This window comes from Corvus hawaiiensis, chromosome 3, assembly GCF_020740725.1.
Source record: "Corvus hawaiiensis isolate bCorHaw1 chromosome 3, bCorHaw1.pri.cur, whole genome shotgun sequence".
NCBI classification, from domain to species: Eukaryota; Metazoa; Chordata; class Aves; order Passeriformes; family Corvidae; genus Corvus; species Corvus hawaiiensis.
Window position 1 is genome coordinate 17,970,896 of NC_063215.1, and position 22,094 is coordinate 17,992,989.

Sequence of the window (22,094 nt, forward strand, 5' to 3'; positions counted from 1 at the left end):
CTGAAAGGGTGCTTATGCATTACACAGGCAACAAGACATCTGTAGATGCCAATTTGTTCTAAGTTATCAGATCGAGGCACCAAAATTTTCTTGGACGGATTTGTTTTTGGAAAAAAATACAATCCTTTTCTTTAACATGTAGCAAGTGCATAAAATAAACTCTCATTAAAAAGACACATTTTTCCAAGTTTTCAGTTTTACTGCACTTCCATTCAAGTTGGAAGAAATCTGAAACAAACAGGGATAAAAGGTCCTTCCTGTAGGAGTAAATTTTGTTTATGCCATCTACCAAGCCTTTCTACTGTGCCAGAACAGTCTAGTGTAATCAGAACTGGCTGTTCTTTTAGCCTACTGGCTTTGTGCTTGCTCTGACATTCTGTTTTACTTTTGTGAAATGTCTGAAGATCTCCTAGCTAACAGGCTTGATTCTTTGGTCTGTATTTTCCTACTGATGGCTTTTTCTATCATTCCAAATTCTTCATTTATGTTTTGTTTAAGGCAAAGTTTTCCTTCCTAGAGCCCAGTAAGATGCAGTGAGAGAATGAAAGAAGTATCCTGAGAGGAGGTAAAAAATCTCTTGTCTGAAGGTACCCATCTCTGTAACTTAGAGTAGATACTTATTAAAAATAGCTTAGACCTGACACCTAAATGTTTAATGTCTGAAACTTGGTGACATGTACCCTACATGTAATATCTCTACCACTGGTTACCAATTATTAACAGAATGAAAGCGAACATCATTTTTTACCCATCCTCATGTCATGGTTTAACCCCAGCCAGCAGCCAAATACTGCACAGGCATTCGCTCACTCCCCCACCAGCAGGATCCAGGGAGAGAATCAGAAAGGTAAAAGGTAGAAAACTTGTGGGTTGAGATAAAGACAGCTCAACAAAGAAAGCAAAAGCTGCACACATAAGCAAAGCAAAACAAGGAATGAATTCACTGCTTCCCAAGGACAGGCAGGTGTTCAGCCATCTCCAGGAGAGAGGGGCCCCATCACAGAAAGGGTGACTTGGGAAGACAAACACCATTACTCTGAATGTCCCCCCCTTCCTCTTTTTTCTCCTCATTTTATGAACTGAGCATGATGTCACATTGTCTGGAATATTCCTTTCATCATTAGGGTCAACTGTCCCCGCTGTAACTCCTCCCACCCTTCCTCACCAACATGGCAGAATGAAAAGCAGAAAAGGCCCTGGTCCAGTGTAGGCCCTGATCAGCAGTAACAAGAACATCTCTCTATTATCAACCCTGTGCTCAGCACAAATCCAAAACATAGCCCCATACCAGCCACTGTGATGAAAATTAATTCTACCCCAGCCAGAACTTAAGGACCCTAAGTGTTGTATTCCTAAAATTCTCCTAGGTACTCTCAAGAAGATCAGACCAAATTGTGGAAATCTCTCAGAGTTGACGCAGTTCTCCCTACAACATCTTTGGATCCCTGGAACCATGTGATAGGTTGAACCAAATTCAAAACTCAAAGTTTCTCACATTTGAGATGCCCTTTTCCTCAAGAGAAAGAAATAGGGATAGAAAAATAAGGAAATAAAAATCCTCTTTCAGTTAAAGAACACCAATAATACAAATATGCTTATGGAAACATCTAAGGCTGGAGAAGAGACCACAGGACTGCCCAGGGAAGCAGCTGTGACTTCTAACCATGGGAGCACAGGGAACCATTTAGAAAGGAGGACTTCTATTTCTGTTATTAAATAAAAAAACTCTGCAAGTATGAAAGGGGAAAAAAGACCTTGTAAGTAATGTAAATGATGTAAGTAACTTAAAACACAGTGAAGAAATTAGTTCCCTTTTGGCCCAGAAGTAAATACTTGAAAGAAAAAGCAAGTGAGTTTTGCACTATTACCAACTGATTAATAAATCTCACTCCTTGGAAACAAAGGTGAGGGAGTAAGTTCAGGAACTACTGATCTGCTACAATGACAGTCCCAAAAATTAGCCATTTCCTCCCACTTATAAGAGATCTCCAGCTAAAGCATTATCCCAGATTACAACAAGGGGGTGAGTAAAAAATGGAATTGAAACTGGATTTCGTTTTCTTCCTCAGCCTTCTCCAGAATCTGCTTGAGGAAATACACAAGACTGCCTATCTGTCTATGTGTGAAAACTGACAGGGTAAACAGGCTAATCAGCTCCAACCATGCCTTTTGCAATCAGAATCTCCTGAGGATTGCACACACTTTTTCCACACTGTTTCTTTTGAAATTAAGCACTCATATTACACAGAAAATCTGAATTGAATTAGTGACAACTCTGAGCAAACACCAATCCAACCAATTCAGGCAAGTCTGCTTGTCAGCTTTGTTTTTTAAATCTCTGCAATAACATATGTGCCCCTTGCAGCATTGCCTGGGGCTGCTCTCTTATGTTTCTTGGGCTCTTTGGAATAGTATGCCCACAACACATCACATTCAGGCAAGAAGTTGTTTAGCTCTAATTATTTTAATATCAGCATTCAAATCTTGACCTTTTTCTTTCCCAGATAGCAGAACCTCATAACTCACAAAATACCATGGTACCTTGAAAGTATTTGTCATGAGAAGAAACTGTAAATCTTTACAACCAGGACTTTTACCTATAGGAGAACACTTGCCCAGAATGAGAGATGCAGGGAGCAGCAATATTTCCTTGCAGGGACTCCATCCCCACCAACTGGCATCCTAACATGTGGCCACATCTTTCGCATGGCTGTGCCACACGTTGCTGAGGAACAAGCTTTGCAGGGCCATCACATACAAAGGGCAGTCCCCCTGAGAAGCTCCATTGAAATACTAGATTTATCAGGTTTAGTTAAATCATGGTCTCACAGAATTTGCCTTCTGTGCCAAAAGGTTTGAGGTGATTCTCCTGCAAATAAAACATGCCCGGGGAGACACTTATTTGTTTTTATTGAGTTTTCATGTCTCCATTCTGCATTCTTAGTTAAGGATGTTAAACATGATCCTATTAATGTTTAGGTGAATCCACATGAGAGCAAGAATGCCTCAGCTGTCTCCCAAAATCATGCTTCAAGGACCTGTGCTTCTGTCTGTGTACAAAATTGCGTCACATCCTGGACAATGCACTCCTGACCTTGAATGCTCCCATACAGAGACATGCTGAAGTGCACACAGACTGAAAAAGGTCCACATCTGCTCTTCCAGTGTAGGGAAGTCCAAGCTCATGGGCTTGAAGCTGTCTGCAAACATGTCAAGTCAATAGGGTTCAAGGCAAGTCACAGGGCTGCCTGTTCATCTTGCTGGCTTGGCCATAAGCATGTCTTGCCTGCCAATATAAACTTTGCTCCTTTGCTTCTCCATTCCTGATTAACTCAGGTCCCTTTTCAGGGAACTGGTACATGAAGATCCCCTTCAGAAGCAGCCAGGTTGTGCTGAGAGCCTGGGTAGTAACTGAAGCAGCAGACGAGGTATTCCGTGAGCGAGGGCTGCTGCAATGCCTGGCCATCTCTGAGACTACAGTTCTCAGCAACCAGCAGTGAGATTTTTAGTTTTTTAATTAAGTCAGGGACACATAAAATCAAGGTGTATCAAGAATTAGAGAGCTTTATTTCATCAGAGATTTTTCCTATCTTATAATTATAATAATTCTGGGTCATTATTAATACCTTAAATAGAATTTACTTTCAACAAGATTTGACTATCTGTGTAATAACATTGGTTTTGACTGACTGCAGGCTGACAATGTTGTAGGGCCATTGCATGAGGTGGGAGGATATTTCTGCACTCTACTGTTCTAAAAAGCAGCTTTTGTATTTATTTACACTCTATAGAGTTATTTTACTTGTTTTGGTTGGAGTCATATATTAAATAAAATGGAACAATTTAATAAAGATGTATATATCTCATTATTACTCAAAAGTCAGAGTAAACAGAGATAAAGAAAACATGTCATCTTGCTAATGGCAAAATGTATCCTTTTCTTATTCATTTTACTTCCACCAAAGAATCACAGCCCTCCACAGACAGTATCAATGAAAAGCTCTACAAGCAACTTGCAGTAAAACAGTAAAAGCTACAGAGGTGTCCTACCTGCTTTTATACATGTATCTTAGGGAACAAACTTGCAGCAAAATGACTTCAAGGCTAGCAATTTGTCAACATGGTTAGCAGGCATCCCATGAGGATTTTATGGGACATAACAGACACCCCTGCCACCAATTCTTCAGTGTCAGTCACAGTAGCAAAATGAAAACTGTAGAAGGCTTCCCTACTTGTACAGATTTCATCTGTTATAGGAATAGATCCCTTAGAAAAGAATTCAGAAAAGAGCAGAATTGAGTCATGCTGAAGAACTGCTTCTGTTAAGACTACATATGAGAAGCATTCTTCAGCCAAGATGCCACATATATTAAAATGGTTATACACAGGGGCTGGTGATAGGTGCCCATTTGTGAGAATGGGATAATGCATTACTTTCCCAAAAGTAGGCAGACTGCTTATTACATTTAACTTCCCGCCTGTGTCTTGTGGCAGTGCCAGAGACAAAGAAAATTGCCTGGGCTTGAGCCATATTGGAACAAGAAATGAGGTAAACAATGACATTAAAAAGTAATTCTCTGAAATGGCTTTTCTTTTTATTAAGTCATTTTAATATACTATTCTGCACATGTAAATTATGTGGTATAGTCATAAAAGGCTCTTGCCTTGAATTACTTATATTATTTGCTGGACTTTTCAGGCTGTTAGTATAACTGCCATATAGTCAAAGTTGCAAGCCACAGTCATTTAAGTAGATTGATAAATCTGTCAAGTAAAAGACCCTGAGGTTTGGAAGCTTCTCATGTAACCAGGTTAAGAGTACAGGATTTCCACACTATTAGAAAAATACATTCTAAAGTAAAATACATACAGTTAATTTGAATGCAGCATGAGCTGAAATCCAAGCAAGTCAAGAAAGGCCTCAGTAACTTTTAAGAAAGTGTATCCTTTGCAACATAAGAAGTGGGTCTGAAATATTTTGCCCCTGGCATACTACAAACACCAGCAGTCAGGAAGACTGCTGTAGGAGAGCTCTGGTGACTGCACTCACTGGTGCAAGAACTAGCTGATGGACCACATCCGAAAACTAGGAATCAAGAACCTAAATCTGAAATTGGACTTCTGGCACACAAGTTCAAAATGACACGGTTCTTGAAGACCTACCTGCACACCAGACTTTTTTACTTTAAATAGAGTGGGTTCATCTAATCAAGTGAAAATAATCAATATATTTACACCTTCTTATGACTGCATTCTCAACTCTCTGTTCCTGCCTAAACATAATTAGTAAACTCAGTAGAGAAATGTTACTGATTAGGGCTTTAAAGTAATCATTACAGTAGGTATTTTTGAAAATATACAATTGCTAATATGAGATCAAGAACCATTATATAATAAGCAACAGCTACTGTTTCTTTTTAAAATGTTAGGCCAGGGTGCAAGGAGTATGTAGTGGCCTAGCTGTTTCTTTATTTCTCTCCTCAGAATGAATCAAGTCTATTACACTGCCTACCTCTGATGGAAAAAACTAAACACAGCTTTATCTACCTTTCTATGTTTCTTCCTGTTAAAACAGCTACCAGCAAGACTGGGGGGACCAAAGCACCAATGGCTCCACCAGTCTGATTGCTTGACTACTACCATCAATGAGAAATTATTGAAGCCATAGCTGAGAAAATGGGAGAAATTCTCTCTCAGCTTCCCCTTCCCAAGACCCTGGTGTAAAAGAAGTATTAGGGTGGCCTGAGACTCACTGAAGTAGTAGTGCATCTGGCAATTCAGCCTAACATTTGTAATTGGACTCATGACTCTTCATGCCTGAGAGCAACACACTTTGCCATTTGTGCAGTCATCTACTCTAGTCCAAAGGGGTAGATAAATCAATGGTCTGGAAAATCAGGCTTCATGCCTGTTTCATATTCATTTTACATAGGTACAAATGACTGCACAAGTACCAAATGATAAAACATCAGATCTACGTAAATGTTAAATAAATAGCAAATAATCCCCACTTTATTTCCAAGTAAAATCAGTTTGATTGAGTAGAAGAAACTTCAGTATAGCCCATAGCCAATGCATGAATAGTAATACATAAAAACAAACAGCACTTGTATTAAACACAAAATACATACATTTCTATAATATCTGAGGTCAATAATGTCTGGGACTGATATAATTTGTATAAATTATAAAACTACAAATATTGAATGGTTTTTTTCTGCAGCAGTTAGAATATAGTATGGGTTACTAAAATCAATAGCTAATTGAATTATAACACCATGATTACATTACATGACAGCCATATACTTACTTGTCAGTCAGCTGTAACTTGTGTTAATAAGATTCACTAAGCTCATTATCATTTGTAGACTGTTAATTTCTGAAAAAAGACCTGTGGACAGAAAAGATGTTGTCTTGTTAAGCAAATGCCAGATTGTTATTGAACACTCCACAGGAATAATGAAAAGAAGTAATTTCCACAAAGAACCTGAAATTATTTGGTTGACCTTTATGATTTCTACTTCCTAACATAGACAAAATTGAAAAAGGGAAATCTCTACTCCAAGTCATACTAAAAACCTTTCAGGCTTTTAATAGGTTGAGGAATAACTACTCCAGGAAACTGTCTATGCTGTATACAGACATTTCGTGATGAATGACGTCCACCTTGATAATCACAGAATCACAGAATGGGTAAGGTTGGAAGGGAATCACAGAATGGGTAAGGTGTCTCCTCCCTGCTTAAATAGGGCCATCCTAGAGCACATTGCACAGGATTGCATCCAGACAGCTCTTGAATATCTCCAGTGAGGAAGACTCCACAGCCTCTCTGGGCAATCTGTCACTCACACAGGGACAATAAACCCATCTGAACTCATGCCCATCCAGCAATACAAATGAAGTGTTTTAAAAATAAAAGCTATATAAACCACACAGTTCAGATCTTTATTATGTAAGACCCCTTACAATAAACTTTCCTTTTCCTTTGCCACAACAGACAAGCAGAATCCATCACATTCACAAACTTATGTAGCGAATAACAAAAGTTGAAAAATCTCACAGTACACCACCGAAGAACATCAGATGTGATTGAACATATGAACTACAGCACATGGTACTGAGGAAACAAAGTGGTTCCTAAGACTCTGACCTTGGGAAAAAACTTCCAGCTCCAGCATCTGGCAATCATTTCAACACTGAGCCCCTGAAGGACACACCAGCTAAATGTGAGTTTCCCACTATCACGATGCACTTCAGAGCACTCCACACAGCACATAGTCTTGTGACTAATTCTCACTGCTTCTGAGGAAGGAAATTAACTTATGGGGAGAGGGAAAAATACTATTTTCTTCACTTTTCTTCATTTTCTTACATGTGATGTAAAGTATATAGTTATTTCAAAATATGACAAATATTTTTTCAGGATAAATATAAGTCTATGAGTGTTTACTACATTCCTTTTAAATTCTTTTCAAGTATATCAGAAAGTCTCATCTTTAAGATTTTATTTTGAACATCAAAACCCCTATAGTGTGTCATTTGCACACACTTCCCAATCTTCATCTTGAAATTATTTAGGTCCCCAGCACTCTTTTTGAAAAGTTGCTGAAAATTGTGAATATGTTGTAATTATGAAATTTCTTAATTTTCAGGACCAATTTTATAATTTTTGGGTTTTGTTTGATTGTTTTGTTTTATTTAATTTCATTTTTCTCTCTCTCAATATTAGAAATGGAATTTTTTCTTGTACTTTGTCTGCAAAAGTTTGACTTCTCAACTTTCTCCAGAAATATTTTGCCACATTTACCTTTTACTAGCTCACGAGGTGGTCAATCTCTGGTTTTTTGGGATGGTCCATCAGATTGCACCAAACACAAAGAGCAGGCCATCATTTTGACCATGATCTTTCCTTCAAGCAGTGGGTGAAGCCTTCCCTGCAGCATTGCTTTAGTCACTTCTGCAATATTAACAGGCATTAGCCCCAGAATCTTTCTCTGTAGAACCTCTATTTTCTGATAGTTCCTTTTCAGTACAGCCCACTGAGGCCTACCCGAAACAGTTCTTTGTTACAGTTCTTACATTAAACCTATTCACCCTCAACTAAAGTGCTTAATTTTAATCTTCATCTTTATCTGCTTTGTTCTGGAGCAACCCAAAATGAAACAAAACACACTAAGTCTTATTGAGATCTAGTGACACCAAGTCAGCCGACCCATTCACATTATTTTCCATTTATAGAAATTTTGTTACTTCTAAGACTAGTGTCTCATCCATAAATTCATAGAATGTTATCCACTGGTCTTCCCTAGTGAAGAATCACCTGCTGAGTTCAAGCACAGTTTTCCAGTGCCTGCTAACACCAGAAATAAGAATTACTGCAAAGCAATACAGCCCATTATGATACTTTCACCTAATTTCAAAGTCTGGGTTTTTTTTCCTCAGGATGTGCATTTGCATATACTGGTTTTGTTTCATTTCATGAGTTATCATTCTGAACTCCATATGTCTTTCTGCAGAAAATCATTTTTCATACATTTCTGACTGTAAAAAGCTTATATAAAAGTTGCTCAGGGGAAGCTTCTGTCTGGAATGCTCTTACATGGCAATATCTGCGTTTAGCACCGGTAAATTTTCATCCTTCAATGTGCTTTCTAAAAGTGTTTTCTTTCCCAAACTAACCATAATCTTATCAAGGCCTCTATAAAATAATGGAATTGCAAAGCATACTCTTCAGCTTCAAATAATTCACAAATTCTATATTTTCATCTGTTATGTGTGTCTCTTGGCAAGAAACATCTGTCAGTATAAGAAGTGCAGTACCCTTCACACTGAAATATAATTTCAGAGTTGCCTTCTCATGACTTAGTGGAAACTAAGAAAACATCAAGTGCCTCAGAACAAGAAGTTATTAGAAAAAGGGCTGAGTGTTTTCCTTCTGTTTGCACTTGGTACAAACAGAAATTCAAACACTGTTGATATGATAGATGTATGAGACAATGGTTGGGTCATTTCACAGAATCACAGAATGGGTCAGGTTGGAAGGGACCACAGTGGGTCATCTGGTCCAACCTCCCTGCTCAAGCAGGGCCATCCTGGAGCACACTGCACAGGATTGTGTCCAGGCAGTTCTTGAACATCTTCACTGAGGGAGACTCCACAGCCTCTCTGGGCTATCTGTCCCAGTGCTTGGTCACACCAACAGTAAAGAAGTTCTTCATATTTAGGTGGATCTCCCTGTGTATCAGTTTCTGCCTATTGCCTCTTGTCTTTTCCATTTCAGCCAATGTTTCAGGAAAAAAACATGTTTTCACCTAGTATCAATATGTTTAGTATTTGGCAAAGTTAAAAATTGGTTGAAAGCAGGCTCTGACTATAACAAAAAAATAGTATTAGCAATGATGTTATATACCTGATGTAACTAATTTAAAATGCCAGTCTGAAAATACAAAGGGTTACGTGAAGGAAAATGAAGAAAAATAATTTCAAATAAGTCAGCATTTCAAAAATATTCTTTAAAACTTCTTACATTAACCTGCACACATCTCTCCTACTCAGCCTTCTGGAATAGCATGTGTAAGAAATATTTGTAAATCTAAGAAACAGTCCACATTTGTAAAAAGAAGGTTATACTAAATTAATTATATATTTAATTTTTAACACACTAAATTGAAACAATATCAAGTCAGAGTTTTCAGTGTCAAATAGACCATTCTTTCTCTTTTATATAATTATCCATTTTTAATTGACACTAAGAGTATTATTTGCCTTATATAACTATATATTGTATATATTTTTCTTTAGAGAGGCAAACCGGAAATTTAATACTTATTATTGCAGAAATAAATCAGCTTTGCTATATTTTCTTTACAAATTCTTGGGTGTTTTGGGGCTATTTAGTCAGGTCACTGTAACAATCCATCCCAAGTCAGGTCATCAAGTTGCCTGGCAACCGTGTTCAGGTTGATAAAGGCAAACTACCTTCCCACTTTTTTTTTGCCTCCCCTTTAAAATCAATATGACAAGCTTGATATTGGTGATGTGAGATTAGCTGAGAAAATGCATGAAATTGCTCAAGATAGTCCATTTTGAAGGCTATGCCCAAGCACATCAGTCTAAAATAAAGTATTATTTAGAGAGATGTTATTTCATTTAGTACATGTGCTTAACTTCAGCATCTGCTTTTCTTTTTTTTTCCCATTGTTTTGGGTTTTTTTGGGTTTTTTTTATTTCTTTGGGTTTGGGGTGGGGTTTTTTTTGTTGTTTGGTTGTCTGGCTGGTTGGTTGGTTTGTTGGTTGTTTTTGTGGTTTGTTTTGTTAGGTTTTTTTGGGGGTGGCAGGGACTGTTTCATTCATAACAGAGCCTGGTATTTCATGATAATACCATTATGATGTTTTATCCTGAGTAGCAATTTTAGTGTCATTAGGAAGAGAAATTGATCATGGAGTGATCATGGGTTAAGGTAGCTTGCATGTACTATTACTTGCTTTCAAGAATTCAAGAAACTTTGTTTTCTGAATGCAGCAAAATTCAGTGGATGCTGTTTGTTCATGAATCCAAATGCTCTTTCAGCCATGGAGCTTTCTGCTTCTCCCAGTCAATTTGCAAGGGCTTGATCAGTGTGTTCTTTTAGTGCTGATGTCTTCATCCTCCCTTTAAGCTTCCCCAATCTCTGCACTGTTTTCCATAGTAGCACACAACATAGCACTCAAAGATGGTTAAAAACCCCACAAATTCTCTTATTAATTTTAAACTATTTATGTCTTCACTTGAAACAAATATTGCTCTTTAAGCATGCCAGTGTGCATTATTTTGGGTACCAACAGAGTCAGAAATAAATCAGAGTCTAGGCAGAAGTCCTTGCTCTAGTTCCAGTCCATCACAGTGTCAGCCATGTGCACCTAATCAAACAACTGGTATGGCCCTGACATGCAAGGGCATCTGGTCTTGCCTTTCTGTCTAATGAGACATGGCCTTGAATCTTTACCCCCAAACCAAGGTGGAGCTGTTTTAAATTGGTTTTCTATCAGAAAAATAGCAGGGAATAATGATGTCCATGAGTTGTACAAGTAAGGAAACTGAAGTGTGGCAGGAAAAGATTGCATAAGTAAGGATTTATTACAAGAATTACAGGATACTGTAAAAAGGAAGAAGAAGGGTAATACAATTTTGATTTTAACAAAACTGAGTTATGATAGCTAGCCATTGGCTGAATTTCCCTGTGTTAAGCATGTAGGCTGTTTATGTCTGAGCTATGGACTGCTTGCCACTTGATTGCATGATTAGTTATCTTGGTCATTTTATGTTTTTTCTGCTTTCTGGTCTGAGAAATGAGACTTGTAAGACAGGAGATGAACAGAAGACAAGGGATAAATAGTGAAGTCCTCATTTTCAATATACTATTACTCAAGTCTGCAAGCAAAGATGGGTGTAGACACACTGCTAATATTTTGTGTGAGCAAAAAAACTGTTGTGAAAGCTTTTGCCACTTAGCAAAGAGGCATAAATACAACACATATGAGAAATCATTTCTATTCCAAATCGGTATTCAGAAAGTTTTGCTAAGGGTTTGAGAAGCTGAGCTGAACCCAAAGCTTCGGTATAGGTACTTTTGATGGAAAAGTATATTTGTTTATGCTCTGATAGTACCTATTCCTTCAGAGAGAAAAACAGCATGTTTTTCCAAATTCTGACAGAGTATAGCTGTCCATCCAGAAAAACTGATTTCTAGGCTATTTCATTTTGCAAACTGTGTGGAAAAAAGCCAGCCATCACTCACTGCCCCCTTCTCCAGACCCAGCCTCCAGGAGGTCCTTTTCAGGTCCTTCTGTAACCAGAGCTCCCAAGAGAAAGGCATTTGCTCTCACAATAGGACTCCCTTCTCAGAATCCTGTCTAATGGAACCTAAATTCTTCTGCTAGCACTGGTTGACAGTCAACAGAGTAAAAAATTAATCAGATAGAGAATTAATAAAATAAAGAGCCCTGGTTAGGACTAAAATTTCTATGTAACAAGAGCAGGAGATGGTCAGCATTATATTTGGATATTTCAGTTGCAGTATATGTATTTTTGTAGTAAGAGACAAAATCCTTGAACTAGATTTACAGTAAAGGACCATTATTATTATTTTATTTGTTCAAGCGAGAATAAACCATATTAGACACCAATTTTTGATGCAGAATTGCTCTGTGAATGTGTTCAAACTCAGAAAAATTTATACTGTACAAAGTGCTTAATCTGGTGAGCTTAAGTGATTTAGCTAGAATTACCTCCTCATGTGAAAAGCACAGCTACAGAATATAAAATGCTGGTGAACTTTGAAGACCAGAAGCTGTTTTCACATCTCCACTCATGAGAAATCCTAAGGAAAATCTATCTAGACCCTAGGACAAAAAAAGGAAAAAATAAAAAAGAACAAGGTGTTATGATCATATGTTTTTCTTTCTTGTCATGAATACATCTACTCACATTTTAACATTTGGAACTCATTCATGAGACAAATTGAGCACATCAAAGAATTTTCTGCAATTAATTTTTCATAAAAGAAAATTTAATTGAAACTTTCTAAACAACCACTCCTCCTTTTAGAAACTACACAAAAAAAGGAAATAATATATAAAGCTGCAACTAAAGAGGGGAGAATACTGCCAAACTAGTCTCAGGCAGTTGATATATAATGATTGGTGACTGAGATTGAAACCTTTTGTCAAAGATGATGGTGAAAACCATGGGTTATAATCTCAGCTTTTCCTTTGATCTTTCATTAAGGTGAAAGATTTTTTGAGAGTCTCACAATAATCACTGTGAGTGAGATCATTCAGTTTCTACTAAGTGCAGAAATACAGGTGATGGGTTTGGTTTTTTTAAAATGCCTAAAATACAAGTGCAAAAAATGAGGACCCATATTAGTAGTAAGATTACATCTGTGGAGTCACTCGGTTCTCGATAATGTAGCCAGTGAACTACTTACAGACACATTGAACTCACATTTTTTCAGAACATATTACCCTTTAAACATAATATCCAAGCCTCACATTGCAAAGAGAAGTTTTATCAGCCTTCCATTTTATTCTGCCTTGTGCTATGACCTCAAAATGCAGTGATATCAGTGGCATTTTATGGTAAATTAATAGGTATAGATAAAATCTTCTATAAATATTCATTACATCTCATTATTGCAAATTAATGAGCAATATTCTGAAATTAAGGTTAGTCTAATTTGGAGATATGTATCACTTTTCCTACACATGAGACATAAATAAATTATTCTCTAAAGCAAAGTTCTAGTTAACTCCAAGGATGGCCCACAAAGACTGACAGTATATTCTAAGTGGGGTAATCTGGCTGACTGGGAAGCAAAGACAGAACTGCAGCTTGGCTTTAGGTATGATAAACAGCATCCATAACATTAGTTTTTAGTAGTTGGATCATTTCTTACATTCCTGTGTCTTGTACTCAAAATATTCTATGGTGGTACCATGGCTGAATCCCTGCCCTTTACAGCAGTGGCTCAGAGGGCACGGCTGAGGTTGTGGCTGATATTGTTCACAGTAGTTAGCTTTGAGAAAGTAATTTATCTCACTTCTGGGGCAACTCAGTCAGCATTTATCAGGGGAGGCCACAGGTCACCAGCTTTTTGAAAGCACCTAGATTTCCCCATCTTGCCTGTGGGATGCAGCATCTTGTGCCTCACCCAGGCAGCCTCCACCTACATCTCTACATTTGCAGTGAGGTCAAGTGACTTGTTCTGATACTGTGAAAGAATTTGGAGATGATCAGGTTTCGAAATGAATGTTGGTGGTCTGAAAGGACAAAATTGACTCATAGTGGTATCTTTGCAGGACTACACAACTCTGAGATGCCTAGAGAGGTACAACACAAATACTGTGTGGATGCCAATGTCTGCACATGTGCTTAAGAGAGGGCCGTGCTAAGAGAAGATGGATCCAGACTCCTCTCAGAGGTGCTTATCGATAGAAGAATGGGCAAAGGACATAAGCTGCAACAAAACAAATCAAAAATAAATATTGGGAAAAAACCCTTCGGGACAATTGAGTAAAATAGTGGAACAAATTACCAAGAGAAATTGTGGAATAGAATCTTAGAATTATAGAATTAGTAAGACTGGAAAAGATCTCCAAGATCCTCTAGTCCACCCAACCTTTGATCAAACACCACCTTGTCAACTAAACCATAGCACTAAGTGTCACACTGAGAAGTTTTTTTGACCACGTCCAAGTATGGCAATATCACCACTTCCTTGAGTAGCCCTCTCCCAACCCTTTCAGTGGAGAAATTCTTCCTGATGTCCAACCTGAACCTCCTCTGGCACAGACTGAGGCTCTGTCCTGTCACTGGTTGCCTGGTAGAAGAGGCTGATATCCACCTGAATACAGCCTCCTTTCAGGCAGTTGTAGAGAGTTATAAGGTCTCCCCTGAGCCTTCTTCACCAGGCTAAACAACCCCAGCTCCTCCAGCTCTGCCTTGCAGGACTTACTCTCCAGACCTTTCACCAGCTCTGTTGCCCTTTTCTGGATACACCCCAGCCCCTCAATGTCTTCCTTGCAACGAAGGGACCAAATCTGGACACAGGACTAGAGTGCTGAGTACAAGGGGTCAGTCACTTCCCCAGTGCTGTTGGCCACACTATTGCTGATACAGGCCAGAATGCCACTGGCCTTCTTGGCCACCTGGGCACACACTGGCTCATGTTGAGCTGCTGTTGACCAGCATTCCCAGGTCCTTTTCCACCTAGCAGCTTTCCAGCCATTCTGCCCAAGCCTGTCATTGCAAGGGGTTGTTGTGAGCCAAGGGCAGGACCCAGCACTTGACTCATATCTTGAGTTGAACCTCACATCTTTGGCCTCAGCCCATCAATCCAGCCTGTTCAGATCCCTCTGCAGAGCCTTCCTACTCTCAAACAAATCAACAGTCAAAGATACTAAAACCTCTGGTGGAAAAATCCTGAGCAACATGAATAAAATTATCCCTGTTTGGAGCAGGATGTGGAACCAGATGTCATCCAGAAATCTCTTCCAACCTAAATTATTCCATGATGCTGTGACAGCTCACCTTTATAAATCAAAGGTGGGAGCAGTCCTCCAAAAGTGGGATGTCTTAAACTGATATCTTTGATTGAGAAACTTCTTAGCTATTTAGCATTCAACTCCAAACAAATAAAAACAAAAACAAAACAAAACAAAACAAAAAACAAAACAAAACAAAACAAAAAAAAACAAAACAAAAAACAAAACAAAACAAAAAAAAACAAACAAAAAAAAAACAACAAAAAAAAAAAAAAGAGGAATTTTGTGTATGGGAAGGAGAGACTTCTAATTTATGTAGAAATGCTGAAAACACTAGGCCAGTCTGAAAAAAAAAAATATTGCACCTTTCTTTAGAATGAAATCATAGTGCAGCTTTCACCTTAAAGGGCATTTGGACCCTCAACAGCAGTTGCACCATGGTCTCTAATTGCAAGGCTGCTGCAGGACCCCAAGACCAGGCAAAAGAACTCCCAGTATTTCAGAGTATCATCACTAAAATTAATCAATGTATGTTCTGCTCCTGAAGCAGAGTGCTTCAGTTTCAGGAAATTCAGCATTTAGGCTCACCATGCTCAGTGCTCCTTTGGGGCCCTGTGGAAGATACAAAATTGTTCTTCCCACTTCAGAGATTGCCATGGGCTAGCTCTTCTCTGTTAAACTTGTTTTGCCTTCTTCTCTGATTCTGTCACTCATTTGGCAGCGGCTTTTCTCCACTTCCTCTTTTCACCCACTGCTTTTGTGTGGACACATTAGTTTTCTGTAACCTCTGCAATCTGAGGGGAGAAAAACCACTTTTTCTCCATTTTATAGACCCCCTACATACATTACTTTCAAAGCTCAGACAGAAATATTTCTCTTGCGATCTTGCTGAATACTATCTTTATTTCTTCTGTCTTTCCATTTTGAGTTTATACTATTATTTCATTCCAAAGTCTTCTCCCAATTAACATCTAAAAACATAAATAAAATTACCTTTCCCTCAAATTAATAAAACAAATTTACAGTATTGCAAGGACTCCTACACTTGATAAAATTATTATAAATATTTTCACTTGTTTATCTGAAATGTAAATATGTAAATACAGTTTGACTCACACTTTAGGAATGTGTTTTACCTTTGCCATGCTGTCAGAACGATGCAGGCTTTAAAAAATGAGATTCATATGAAAGTGTCCATTTAAACCCTGGAAACCAGATTCTGTGGCCTCTGTTGATAGGGTTTTTGCCTGATTAATGAAAGAAAAAAAGACTAAAATATTTTGCTCATATTAATATCAGCACAAGAGGTACATCCATTCCACCCTCTGTTTTCAGTGGATGCACAGACAAACCTTTGTTAGATGGTACCCATCCTCCCTTCATACTGGCGATACAAATCATGTCTTTCTCATGAGAAAAAAGTCTTCTGTGCTCTTTCAAAAAAAAAAAAGTCTAATACATTCTGGAGGACTTTCTCCCCTTTTTATGGATACTGCTGGCCAAGAAAGAAATATAACATAGGACACAGAACAGTTTGAGTGTGTAAACTTGTGGTGCCATACAATACGTCTTAATATTGCAGGTTTAATACTAACTGTGCCCCAGTAATTTAATAATTCTGTGGGAAGACTTCTGGGTTATAGAGGATATTTGTCTTGTGATTTCTTTGTGGCAAATCAGAAATTACAGCAGTGCTCAAAGGAATAGAAATCTTAGATACTCATGACCTTCACTGAAACCCCTTTCGTCACTTGTCAGTTCTTTAAGGGGCAATTTAATTGTAGCTCTTTGGCGGTGACAAGGTAAGTGCTGGCATTTTGGCACTGTCATTCATTAACCTCATGCAATGTCAGCAGCACTGCCTCAGACATGTCACCATTTCCCCAGTGATGGCAAGCTGACTTTTAGGACATATGTTGTTTCAGAGATGCCTACTAGACAAGTCTGCATGCTCCACATTCTTTTGTATGGCAACACTTGTGTATTGTTTATGCAGTTAAATAGCTTCAAGACTAAAACCAACCTGTTTCAACCCAGGAAAATAAAAGCTACCATGTGTCATGAACAGAAAACTACCTGCATGATTTATCTTGCTCAGAAGTTAAAAATAAAAAAACAAAAAACAAGCCCCCAAAACAAAACGAGACAAAAAATAAAACCCAACCAACAGAAAAAAAGCGCAAACCCTTGAGCATAACCCACAAGGAAAAAAAACCAATTATTATCATTATACCTGAAGGTTAAATAGTGCTCTTTCTCATGTAAATTTCTTAAAGCACAATTAAATAAATAAAATGTCAGGTTGCAAGACCCATAATGTACATTATAAATATTATTTTTTATTTTATATTTCATATTTCTGAATGTTTGTGAGAAACCAAACTACTAATACTAAATAGGCTGGGGAGAACTGATGCTAAGAATTATTTGCTGATAACAGCATTTGCCAACACCTAGAAAAATGGTATATATTTGCTTGCACCTTTCTTCTGTTCCTTTATTTGGGCCTCAGAGTGACCGGTGTTTCTGTGCAATTCCACCATATAAATGAATAGATTATTATTATTATATAATTATTATAATGTAAGATGCATTATTATATATTTTCTACATTACTAATAATAACAACAATAATTATAAAGAGCTTGGTTTTCACTTTGCAAATTCACAGAAGGAGAACTAAGGATCACTCAAAAAAGAAGTAGTTGTTATGCTAAATCATGGATGACTCAAGATGCAAACTCTTTGAATTTAGATTTGAAAACCCAGAAATTTAAATCATTTGGGTCTATCTACTATTTAACTTTTAAAAAATCTAGATCCTGATTGAAGCTGGATGTCAGTGTTCTTATGTTTCCACCTTATGCAAAAATCTAGTCTGATTAGTCTAGAGCTTGAACCAGCATAACCAGCATCCAATTATGTCCAGTTCCTGAAGCCAGATAGGTGAGAAGTCAATATTTGGAGCTTGTTTCTTTGTGAAAAAGAGTTTAAAAATATTCTTTTCATTAACCAAAATGAAAGGATTTACCAGCATCACTAAAAAACCCCCCCAAACAACAGATACCAGGGAGCAGCATAGTCATAAAAAAATGATGAAATTAAAATTACTAGGGATGTCTGAGGAGAAAGTTGAAAGACTTTCTACCAAAACAACATGCAAGTTTTTACAAGTATTGATCATACCAGTGTGAGTTTTATTATTTATTTAAATCAGCAGTTTCCAAAGAAAAAAGTATTTCAATGACTTATTCCTATCAGCTCTACTACTGACTTTAATAGAAACATGTAGGTGAAAGCAAGGGCATTGCTGAGAATGTATGAGGGTGGTGTGTAAGTGGAATGACTGAAACTGCAGGCAGATAAAGTGATAAATCAGTTGCAGTACAGTGCTGAGAGCCAAACCAGACATTCCATGCACTGTTACAGTGCACCTCTTAAGAATCTGTAATTGCTTCCAAACACTATACTGGATGCAATGGTACATACTATATAAGCAGTGTTTTGCAAGTAAAATTCTATCCGTGTTAAAGAAATGTTAAATGCAGTATGGCATCAGTAGGAAAGCAGTAATGACTGTAGCAGGGACCTTTCCAGTCAAAGAGGTGGTGATAGGCGTAAAGAGAAAAATGAAAAGAGCACAACACATCCAATTAGACAGCTGGGATTCTGTCTTGGGAAAGCAATTCCATACTGATCCAGCAAGCAGGATGAGTCCTGTTTTCCAAGAGCAGCACTGTAGCCCAGCCGCACACTGAGAGCGGCACTTTGCCAGGAGGGCCTGCTGCACATTCACTCCAGTCACACTAATTGATCCCATAGTCTTTGCTATAGCAGTTTAAGAGAATTTAGATTCTCTCTGGATTTTCCTCTCCCTTCCCCCAGGGCTGGCAATACAGATGACTGATTTCCTTTCGTCATACATAAAGATTTAGAGACACATCATTAATTGCTCTCCTGACAATTTCCAATTTGATGAACAAAAATTGAACCAAAGCAAAAGCAAGTGCAGGAATGACTGGATTGAAAGATTATGATGAATCTCTGAGCATTGTCACCCGTCTTCCCAGTTGTCCCAACACCTTTCAGGAGCTAAACTACTTCTCACATACTTAGCACAGTATTACATAATTATAAGATTTTCTATTCATAAATTAAAGTCATTTCTTTCACTGCACGAATAACTAAAACCAAATTCTCAGCAGAATGAATAAGTTACAAGTGTAAGAAATTAATAGGTAAAGCTGATCCTACAGTGTCTTGATGCCTTTTCTTCTAAGTAAAATGTCACATTCTACTCTACCTTACACTTATACTGGTCTCCACTTCCATGCTATCCCACTTAAGGGGCTTCTCAGATGATCAGTCCTCAGCTAACAAAGCACCCGATGGCTTTTATCTTTCCTCTCTTGAATGGCAAAAATGTGATACTACTGGCCCTGGAGAGCCAAGCAGGTCAATGGGAGGGCATGTTTATTACTTTATACACATTTAGCCAAAAAGGTGAGAGAATCTGAATGTGATGATGTCATGCCTGGAAAAGCTGACAGGGTAGGAAAACAATAGACAGAAAGCCATGCTCCATCAGCTCCTCCCAGTCAGCTGTATCAACCTTGCTTTGCTTCTTTCCTGGGAAGATCTTGAAAAATTTAGCAAGCATTAATTAGTTATCCAGGCATGTCTTCAATAAAACAGAAATCTGTACTAACTCTAGGAGAAGCAGAAACAGGAAATAGATGTGAATTTTGTACCCTTCATTTCATCAGAATTAAGTGCTTGACTAGTCAGAGGAAGTGGTGAAATTTCTTTCCAGATTCCAGTGTGTGACTGCTCATATTTAGGTTGCCTAAAGATAGAGTTTCTATCCATTTGACCTGCTATAACGCATTTCTGAGGGGAGCTGACAGATGTGACATAAGACCTGCATAAATCTCATGTCTCTTGGAGCAGCCCATGTGATTTCAAAATGTACCAGACAGTTTAGCATAGGTGAGTAACCCAGATCCTTAAACTTACCTGTTCCTAATATGCTTTTCTATATGAGCTACAAGCAGCTGTAGACAAGGGGAATATAGTCAATATAGTCAATGGAGAGCAAAGGGGAATTCAACTCACCCTGTAGTTCTGGCACACCTGAATTTATCTTTAGGCTCCAGTGACTGCAGTGATCAGATCTTTATGGAGACCTGGATGAAAACATTCTAAACTATTCTTAGGTTTCTTATAAATATTCCTATAAACATTCAGACTCTTTCCCTTGAAAAAGCTTGTAATTTCATTCTATAATGTCAGGCCTCATTTTTCACCTACTATGAATAAACTGATTATTTGGGGATATCATAAATATATCAAATATAATAAAAGATAGTGTTTGCTTTTTACAGGAAGCAACACAATGCATTACTTCTGGTTTTGGTTATGAATTTACTTCACAGTGGAACCAGCCAGTCACTGTCATTGCTGTATTAGAGGTCTTGAAGAACAGGGTAATATTTAGATTGCTGACACCTAATTTTGATAACGTTCTCTTGAACTAGGCTAGGAGAACCAGTAATTCCAAATTTTTGCTGAAAAAGAAAAAGTTGAGAGCAGAAAATCCCCAAGGGCTGAACAAAAGCATAATCACAGCTATAATTTTGAGAGACTCAAAGAGCAGGTCAGAAAGTTTTAAATGAGAGACAGGAAGCTTAATGTATATTTTCATAGCAAAATAATCTCTTGTAAATGCAGGACCAGCCAAAATCAAAGTAAAGTAATCTACAGCAAAGGGAGGGAGTGAATGACATGATTCAGTGGAAAGGAAAACATTTATAGGAAAGAGTCAGGGAATCATAAAAGGATGCTGTCTTTGGCCAAAACTCCTGGAGTGCTGAGAGGAAACTGCGATAAAGAAATGTCTGTAAGTGTGCTCATTGTTTTCTACAGATCTGTGCACTTCTCATGCTAAAAAAGAACAAAGATGTCTAGAAAGAGACTTTTTTCTGCCTGTTGTCTTAGCCCAGTTTGGAATTAAGCAGTAAAATGGAGTATCTAGAGATCCGTTTGTGCTAGAGTGCTAGTGTTTTGTTCTCTACCTCCAAAGCCAGATGGAATGGCCCAGCTCACTTCATGCAGCTAAATCCTTCTCAGATCCAAAGCAGAGTGGTCACTGCCCCGCTCTGTTCCCAGGCAGCCTGAGGTGGCTGTGGCCAGAGCCATGGTGCTGAGCCCAACTCTGCTTCACTCAGCCCACCCACATACCTAAATGACCAGGAGAGTCCTGGGAAGGTGCTTAAATTACCAGAAAATGCTAAACCATGGGTGCAGGTGGGTGAAGCAAAGGATGTTTTTGGTCCAGATTTACAAAATGGGTAGAAACCCCATATTTGTGAATATTTTCAGACCTTATCATATTTTCATGAATTTAATGACACTGTAGTCCTCAGTAGTTTACCTGCAGTGAGATTATCAATGCAGATTATCCAGGTCATAGGGTGACCACCAAGTTCCAAAGTGTTTCTGCTTAAAGCACAATGCTAAACAAGCAAAGGTGTACTGCCTTGAAAGCTGTACCACTCTCTGGTCCTGAAAACCAGACAGGATGAAACCTACCTGATCCAAGTTACTTCTACACAAAGCTCTTTGTTCCCAGAATAAAGTGGGCAGTGAAACACTGTGCAGTGTCATTGCTGACAACACTAAAATAAGGCAAAGTTCTGCTAGTGGGGTGGCTACAGGGGTGGCTTCTCTGAAGAGGTGCCAGAAGCTTGCAGAGCCAGCAGAGTTTACCTGGGTGGAGCTGAGCTAGTGCTAGTACATCCTGTCACACTAATGCTGACTGGAGTTCTTTCTACTGCTTTCTCAAAAAAACCCTAAAGCCCAAGCAAACCTTTATTATTTTCTGTGATGGAGATCGATTCAGGGATTGATTATGCTTGGCTTTATAGCAAATGAAGATCTAAACTAACATATGTGCCATTGCAGGCAAAATCCAAGCCAAGAGGTAGTGAAACACTTCTTGATTCCAACAGGTAGGTAAGATCATTGTGCTGCTAACTCCTTGGCATAACAGGTCAGGTCTTGCAGTAATC

The 22,094-nt window shown here is 38.2% G+C and overlaps 1 long non-coding RNA gene across 3 annotated transcripts in view; it reads right to left on the bottom strand.

The window, feature by feature from the left end:
- Nucleotides 1-22,094, bottom strand: part of LOC125324209 — a 131,174-nt gene that overhangs the window by 13,544 nt on the left and 95,536 nt on the right. For 2 of the 3 annotated variants that reach the window (XR_007202865.1, XR_007202863.1), the window contains exons 4-6: nucleotides 12,268-12,381; nucleotides 9,527-9,559; nucleotides 6,311-6,391 (exon numbers count right to left, since the gene is read on the bottom strand). This is a non-coding gene — a long non-coding RNA (uncharacterized LOC125324209). The remainder of the gene's footprint in view (nucleotides 1-6,310; nucleotides 6,392-9,526; nucleotides 9,560-12,267; nucleotides 12,382-22,094) is intronic. The other variant, XR_007202864.1, reaches the window with a different exon arrangement.